The sequence below is a fragment of the Schistocerca nitens genome, chromosome 8, assembly GCF_023898315.1.
Source record: "Schistocerca nitens isolate TAMUIC-IGC-003100 chromosome 8, iqSchNite1.1, whole genome shotgun sequence".
Taxonomy (NCBI): domain Eukaryota; kingdom Metazoa; phylum Arthropoda; class Insecta; order Orthoptera; family Acrididae; genus Schistocerca; species Schistocerca nitens.
The window spans coordinates 537,268,270-537,276,585 of record NC_064621.1 but is presented as its reverse complement, the minus strand read 5'-3'; the positions used below and the strand labels follow the sequence as shown (position 1 = coordinate 537,276,585).

The 8,316-nt window shown below is 44.5% G+C and overlaps 1 pseudogene; it reads right to left on the bottom strand.

The window, feature by feature from the left end:
* Nucleotides 1–4,161: 4,161 nt before the first annotated feature.
* On the bottom strand, nucleotides 4,162–4,279 carry LOC126199727 (5S ribosomal RNA; annotated as a pseudogene).
* Nucleotides 4,280–8,316: the final 4,037 nt, after the last annotated feature.

Genomic DNA, 8,316 nt, shown 5'->3' with positions numbered 1-8,316 from the left:
TTTGGCTGTTATCATTTACCGCGAAGTCCTGGAAGAATTACATTTCTTTATAATTCTTCCAATGAACCTCAGTCTGCAAGCTGTTTCTTTTACAGATAGTCTTTTGTGGCCATTTCACTTCAGGTCTCTTTGGTTGCATACTCCTAGATACCGTACAGTCGCGAGATTTTGCTAAAGGTGTAATCAAACTGTAATGTACCCTTTCGCCTATTTATCTGCAATTTATCAACATTTATTTACGTTCGATATCAGCTGTCAGTTCCTGCACCAATTTTCTGTTTTTGTACGGTTATTTTATAAGGCACTTCTTTCGTGAATCGGCTGCAGTAGCTGTTTTAAGGTTTTCACTGTTTCCACTGACTTATTGCGTCCTTCTTGTGCATGTCATTGACCTTTCACCAGGCACATTACCAGATGCCACGGTTATTTTGTTTTCAGATGATACAAACGTGGCTGTAAGTAGGGAATCTACATCTGCAGCCCCACGCCCGGGTTCCCGGGTTCGATTCCCGGCGGGGTCAGGGATTTTCTCTGCCTCGTGATGGCTCGGTGTTGTGTGCTGTCCTTAGGTTAGTTAGGTTTAAGTAGTTCTAAGTTCTAGGGGACTTATGACCACAGCAGTTGAGTCCCATAGTGCTCAGAGCCATTTTTTTACATCTGCAGCATTACCCTGCAATTCACAATGATATGCGTGCAGAAGCTTCATCGAACCACTTTCTAGCTGTTTCTGTATAGTTTCACTCTTAAACAGCGCGCGGGAAAACGAACACTTAAACATTCCCGTGCTAGCTCTGGTTTCTCTTGTTTTATTACGATGATCATTTCTCTCTATCTAGGCCGGGCTAATAAACTAGTTTCACAGTATGAGGGCAAATTTGGTGACTGAAATTTCACGAGAAGTTTTTGCCGCAGCGAAAAATGTCTTTGTTTTAATGACTGCCGCATCAGTTAGTCACACACTCTCACCTGTTTCACGGCGATACAAAACGACCTGCTCTTCACTGAACCGCTTAGATGTCCTCCACCCCCACATCCACAGCAATACTCCAGAATAGGACGGACCAGTGTAGTGTAAGCAGTCTCTTTAGTAGATCTGTTGCATTTTAAAGTGTTCTGCCAGTATCAAGTGTAGTCTTAGAAAGATCGTTAATGAAACTTTCGTGGACATTAATGATTGGTTGCCATCGAGTTATTTGCAACAAAACTTTGAAAAACACACTACATAGCCCCTGTATGGCTAAAATACGTCGACAAGCAACCTAGAAGTAGACAGCGCTAAATTCTTGCGATTAAGGGTTGATAATAAACTCAACTAGCCGTAGCATACCAGATGACTGCTGAAACATGTAAACAAATCTCTGTTTACAATGCGAATGTTGTCAGACAGATGTGATAAATGAATTTAAAACCTGGCTTGGTATACTTACTTTCATTCCATAACTCAAAATGGGACTATTTTTTTGGGTAACTCATCAAACTAACGTAAAGTTTTCTGATTCGAGATAGGTGTAATAAGAATTATTTGTGGTGTTAATCCAAGAACGTCTTTCAGAGAGTAGAAATACTAAGAATTGCTTTCCAGAATATTTATTCCTTAAAGTAATTAATCATTAAAAGTATGCCCCTTTTTCAAATCAACAGCTCTCTTCATGGAATCAATACTAGAAGTAATAATGATCTTCACAAGGACTTAAAGTCATTTACTTTGGTTCTAGATATGTGTCCATTATTCAGGAACATACATTTTCAGTAACTTGCCAGCAGTCATAAAAGATTTAACTGCTAATAAAGTTCAGTATAAGAGGACTTCCCTATTGATGAATTTCTTCACACAACCCACTTATGTATATATATGATACTAATTATGTGAAAAATGCATCTACTACGCACAATCTGGCTTCCTGTAAAACCCCATGTTGTTTGTAACGTATCACATATGTATATGTGGTTACCTAATGTTGTCCCCATAGTGGAATTCTCACACCTAGAAATGATTAAAACGCCCCTGCTATAAACAACCTGCATCTAAGTACTTCCTTAAAACGAGGTATCGTATTGTAGCTTTACTTCACTTTAGTTTATCAAATTAAATTAATTATTCCTACCAGGATCCTATTAGAATGAATCACAACTTAGTTAGCGTGAATTTGTATCCTAAAAAACATACAGAGTGCAAAAATTGTATAAATATGAAGTACAGGGAGTCAGATTCTATCCAAAATGTAATTTGAAGATTGGCCGAACGTACGTTTGACTTTCATTATTTTATGGACACAAAGTGGGCTGATGCTGATTAATGGTTAGAAACAGGAGACCTACATCCTGACTGGCTCTTTCAGAAAAACCTCAGTGGACAAACAAATGGAACTCAACACTCACAGTGAGTGTTTCCTTCTCTGCCCATCCGAAGTGTGCATGTCACCTATTGAAGTATAGTCAGGGATTACACTGCACCGATGATCTGCTCGTTGGAGCGTTGGCCGCTGTTGCGTACCTATAATTCTCTGCCTACACAGTTGACACAGTACGCAGTCTCCAAACTCTTAGGCTGAAATTACCTCAGTACAAGACGGAACATGAGTCAAGATTAATGTTTGTTCACTACTCAGGAACAGAAATTTGACTCAAGTATTCTTCCATAAAGAAGCACTTCAGAATGCATCAAACCTCACAGAGAGGTAAAGAATCGCCAGTAAAGTAAACAGTATAACAACTAGAGAAACGACTTCATGCACTCCTTGTCCCAAAAACCAACACTTGTCAAAATCCAACCATCAGATTCCCCACTGTGTGTCTAGCCAGCGAAGTCTCTACGTTGATCCCTAGAGGCAAGTGTCTTCGATTGATACCCGCAGTGTGTTTCCATACCATACACCCACTCCGTCCTTGACACGCAGCATCTTCATTTGCGCTCAAAGTGACGAATCCCAGTGCAGCTCCAAAACCATTACCTCCCACTACATGGAACATGAATCTGCCAACCAATCGTCTGACACTCATACACCTTTCATAAGATTATTGGGTAGTTTCCATTTCCTGTTCTACATCCTTCGTACTCCACCAATCAAATATTGCTTTCGCATTGGAAGCACGCCCCGGCCCTTCCCTTGAGAAGATTCCTTGGGGATTAGCTCACGATCATCATTTGTGACCCCCGCACATTATTTCATACTAAAACCGATGAAATGCGACCTGTTACACACTCGATGCTCTTCCGCCAGGTACTGTATTCTCAAAATGTGTTTAGCCCACAAGACTGCAACCTTCCACCTGCACTTTCCATGCTACAGCGTTGTAAACCTCCACCTCCTCACTCTGCTCTCTGTCAGAGCAGTAAATGTTCACCCCTGGAGAGCATGACAACTCTCTTCCCAGACCCTCTTTAGCCGACAGTGGTTTCTGAGGCACACACAGCGCATGTCGCCCTTTCTGTCGGCGCTTAGCTCTAATTAACTCCCAGAAATGCAGTACTGTGGAAATTGTTAGTATATGGTGCTGGCCAGTATCGGCCAATGTAATGGTTAGTAATGTGAGAGTGCATCAAAAACAGTGCTCTAATATAAATGTAAATGGAAAAGAATTCACAGAATATTAAATGTATAGCTGCAAAATCTTTCTGCCTTATATTCTGTTCAAATTCTATGTGGTAATGTGATTACTGTAAATAAGTGTCGTAAAATGATTTTTCTGTTTGATGTTGGATGGATACAGCAGCCCAAAAATTCTCATAAAGACCTCAGTGTGACAAGTTGTCCTTAACCTTTTAAATGAAAATATTGTTAACTCATTGCACATCCACGAGGATGATTTCGCGTGGTATCTGTGGAACGTGAATTAGCATATCCGTTTTTCTTTGTAAATATCTGTTGTTCATTCTTGTTTTCTGACATGTACTACATCCTGGAGGATCTCTTCACTAGGGTTCTATTGGAACGAAAGTACGTATAATCTAAAAAAAAACCACTTCGTCTACAGGCCACAAGTGGCCCATCGGGACCATCCGACCGCCGTGTCATCCTCAAGGGAGGATGAGGATAGGAGGGGCATGAGGACAGCACACCTCTGTCCCAGTCGTTATGATGGCATTTTTGACCGAAGCCGCAACTATTCGATCGAATAGCTCCTCAATTGGCATCACAAGGCTGAGTGCACACCGAAAAATGGCAACAGCGCATGGCGGCCCGGATGGTCACCCATCCAAGTGCCGATCACGCCCGACAGCGCTTAACTTCGGTGATCTCACGGGAACCGGTGTAACCACTGCGGCAAGGCTGTTGCCACGTGAAATTTAATCTAATGAAAAATATGCACCACGCAACGATATAGCAGCGACTTTTACGCTTAATGGTTCAAATGGCTCTCAGCGCTATGGGACTTAACATCTGTGGTCATCAGTCGCCTAGAACTTAGAACTACATAAACCTAAGTAACCTAAGGACATCACACACATATCCATGCCCGAGGCAGGATTCGGACCTGCGACATTAGCAGTCGCGCGGTTCCGGACTGAAGCGCCTAGAACCGCTCGGTCACCGCGGCCGGCTTTTATGCTTAATCGGGTGATCAAACGGCAACAGAAAAACGACTAAAAAAAGAATTACTCGTGTAAATGCCATAGTGTTGTCAGTCAGAAGGAATGGAATGTAGCCATTCGGCGCCCTGGGAGTGTGCGCTTTGTGGGGTAACGTGAATACATAGCCCGATGCTGGCAGGCAACAGCACTGAAGTTCGCTGGCGAGCAGGAGCGTTGGTCGCAGCCGGCCTCGGGCTCGTCTGTATGGGCCGCACGTCACACACTCCCCTCGCCGCACACCGCGTACTACTACTGTAGCAGACCTGACGCCCACCACAGAGGCTGCCCGCAATCGTGTAGGGGGCCCCTCCGGCCAGGGGCGGGGGGGGGGGGGGGGGGGGGGGGTAATCTCCAGCGGCCGTGACGCGACTGCCGGCCGAGCCGCTCTCGCTTCATTTTCTGCCTTTTATCGGCTCTCCGCCCAAATTGCTGAACGGCATTATGTCGTCCTCCAAAAGCATACCTCACTGGCCGCTACTGTACCGGGCGATCAAAAGATAGCAGGAAAATGAAAGTGGAAAAAATTGAATCACTTGTGCACTATACGCAATGTAATGCAATAAAGGTACAGACTGGAAGGACAGAATACTGATAATGGAGCTGTGAAAAAGACAGAAAGTGGTACAAAGGGTTGGCGGTGAACAGGGGGCTACCCGGGTAAGAGAAACACTATCCGCGACCGCACGTCTCTTATTCGCATCTCTTGTCTTGTGAAGAGGAGACTTCTCTAGTTGTCACATATGTGGAGACGGATTCATGCAGGCCTTATTAAGGAGCAGTTACAAAATACACTCTAATAGAAAGAAAGAGCAGCCCGATGGACTTAAGCAAACTGGTCACAAATTGATATTCGTACAGGTATCGACAGAAAATGCAAAGTTCTACATTTTGACTGCTTGTCCTTTGCGGATGATACGGCCATTTTTGCTAACAACATAGAGTCAGCGGTAAAGAAGATCAGTAGGCTTTCAGAAATTGCTGAAAAAGTTGGACTCCAGATCTCTATTCAAAAGGCAAAATATATGACGATCATCTGTGGTGGACCTGAATGAATGATCCCCAATCTGGGAAAAATCAAATGGTTCAAATGGCTCTGAGCAGTCCCCTAGAACTTAGAACTACTGAAACCTAACTAACCTAAGGACATCACACACATCCATGCCCGAGGCAGGATTTGAACCTTCGACCGTAGCAGTCGCGCGGTTCCGGACTGCAGTGCCTAGAACCGCGTGGCAACCGCGGTCGACTGGGTAAAATCGGACGAGTTAAGAATTTCAGGTATCTCGGTGAAGTCATACAGGAGAATGGATTAGAAGAAGAAGCAATTAATGTCAGGATGAGGAAGTTAGACCAAGCATACCAGCTGACAAAGAATACCTATAGCAAAAAGTCTATGAGTATTGGTGCCAAGTTCCGACAACATAATACAGTTGTGAAACCTGAGGGCTTATATGCGTCCGAAACTTTGACCATGAAATAGACAAGGTCAAGCTGAGCGGCTGGGAAAGCGAGAGCGTAGAATATTAAGGAAAATCCTAGGTAATAGGTGGGTTGGTGGACGATGGCGAATGAGATCAAATAAGGATTTGATTTGTACCGCAAGGCAAAATCTATCACAGCATCGATTAAGAAGAGACAATTGTTATTTTACGGTCATCTCATGAGGATGGACGGTGATCGACTAACAAAAAGAATATGGAGTTTCATTCAATCTAAGAAAACAAGGCCAAGATAGTTCGAAGAATGTGAAAAAGATCTTAGGCAGATTGGTATCTCAGAGAGATAAATTCCTGACAGGAGGAAAATTAGATGATTGGTGAACAACTAGCAAGGTTTTAAAATGGCATCAACGTCCAAAAGACGGAGAGGATCATTATCCGAAGAGCATAAACAGGCACTTCTTGGTGGGCTTAGAAGAAGATACTGGCAGGAAGTCAAAGATGGAACAAGAACAAGACGTGGACACTACACTGAAGTTGGTTGTTACCACGCAGTCCATAGAGGCTCAACTTGATAGTAAAAAATAAATAAAAAAAGTATAATGCTGCGTCGCCGTACACCACACAACAAGGATAGTAAACAGGGAATGTGATGATACTAGGGCATAAAGGCTTCGCAAATTTCATCCCTTGTACTCAGTTCGACAGTAACTATGCCTCGCATGCAGGTGCGTGAACAATATACGCAGAAGTCAGCATCTGAGAAAGGACGTGTGGTGGTGGTGGTAAGTTCCTATGTGATCAAACTGAATCTAAGTTACACAAACATACGCTAAAGACAACACACACACCCAAGCCCGTGAGAGGTCTCGAACCTCCGACGGGGGGAGGCGCGCGAACCTTGGCAGGAAGGCGCCTGAGACCGCATGGCTGCTATGCGCGGCATATAGGAGGTGCAGCTGGGTTCAAAGAATCTCGTTGGAGCAATCGGCGCCTCTATTCGACGGTGTTGCCAGGAATGGGTGAACCATGGTCGAACACTGCGACAAGAAGGAGCCGGTCGATCTAGAGGGACGACGGAACTTGAGGACCGAGCAATCGTCAGAGACACACTCGGATAACCGGCTTCATCACTAACATCGATGCGACGTGCAACTGGTGCTTCGGTGATCACAAGAACCCATTTAATAGGAGGCTCACGGAAAGAAGGCTGAGCTCACGGCGCCCATTCTTCCGACTACCATTGACCTCCATACACCAATAAGTGCGTATGCAGTGGTGTCGGGCATATTCGGCCTGGAATCTCATTGACTGGAGTAGAATTGTCTTCAGTGATGAGCCCCGCTTCGAACGGAGCCCGGATGACCAGCGAATACCTGTCTGAAGACGTCCCAAGTAGAGCGTGGATACCAACCTGATTGTCGCCCGCCATACGGCCCGACAACCAAGAGCCATGGTCAGAGGCGCCACTTCACTTCATAGAAGGACCACTTTGGCTGCCATCCGCGACATCCTTAAAGCACAGCGGTACGTCGACGATATTCTATCCCCCGTTTTGTTGCAAGATAATGCCCGCCCACACATGGCTAGAGTTTCTACTGCTTGTCTCCAGTACTTGCCAAAAGCGTACCTTGGACAACTAGGTCGCCGGTTCTCTCACCACTTGAGAATTTTTGGAGCATTATGGTCAGGACCCTACAACCAGCTCGGGATTTTGACGGTCTAACTCGCCAGTCGGACAGAATTTGGCACGATATCCCTCAGAAGGATATCAGATAACTCTGTCAATCAGTGCCAAGCCGAATAGTTGCTTGCATATGGGCCAGAGGTGGACAACCGCGTTATTGACTTTCTCAGTTTATCAAGCTCTTTCTCTTGAAGTTTTCTGAAATTGTAATCATTTGTTTGTCTGTACATCTACATCTACATGGATACTATGCAAATCACATTTAAAGTGCCTGGCAGTGCCTACACCGAACCACCTTCACAATTCTCTATTATTCCAATTTCGTATAGCGTGCGGAAAGAACGAACACCTATATCTTCCCGTACGAGCTCTCATTTACCTTATTTTATCGTGGTGATCGTTTCCCTCTATGTAGGTCGGTGTCAACAAAATATTTTCGCATTCGGAGAAGAAAGCAGATGTTTGGAATTTCGTGAGAAGATTCCGTCGCAACGTAAAACGCCTTTCTTTTAATGATGCCCCGCCCAGATCCTGTATCTTTTCTGTGACACTCTCTCCCATACTTCGCGATAATACAAAACGTGCTGCCCTTCTTTGAACTTTTTCGATGTACTCCG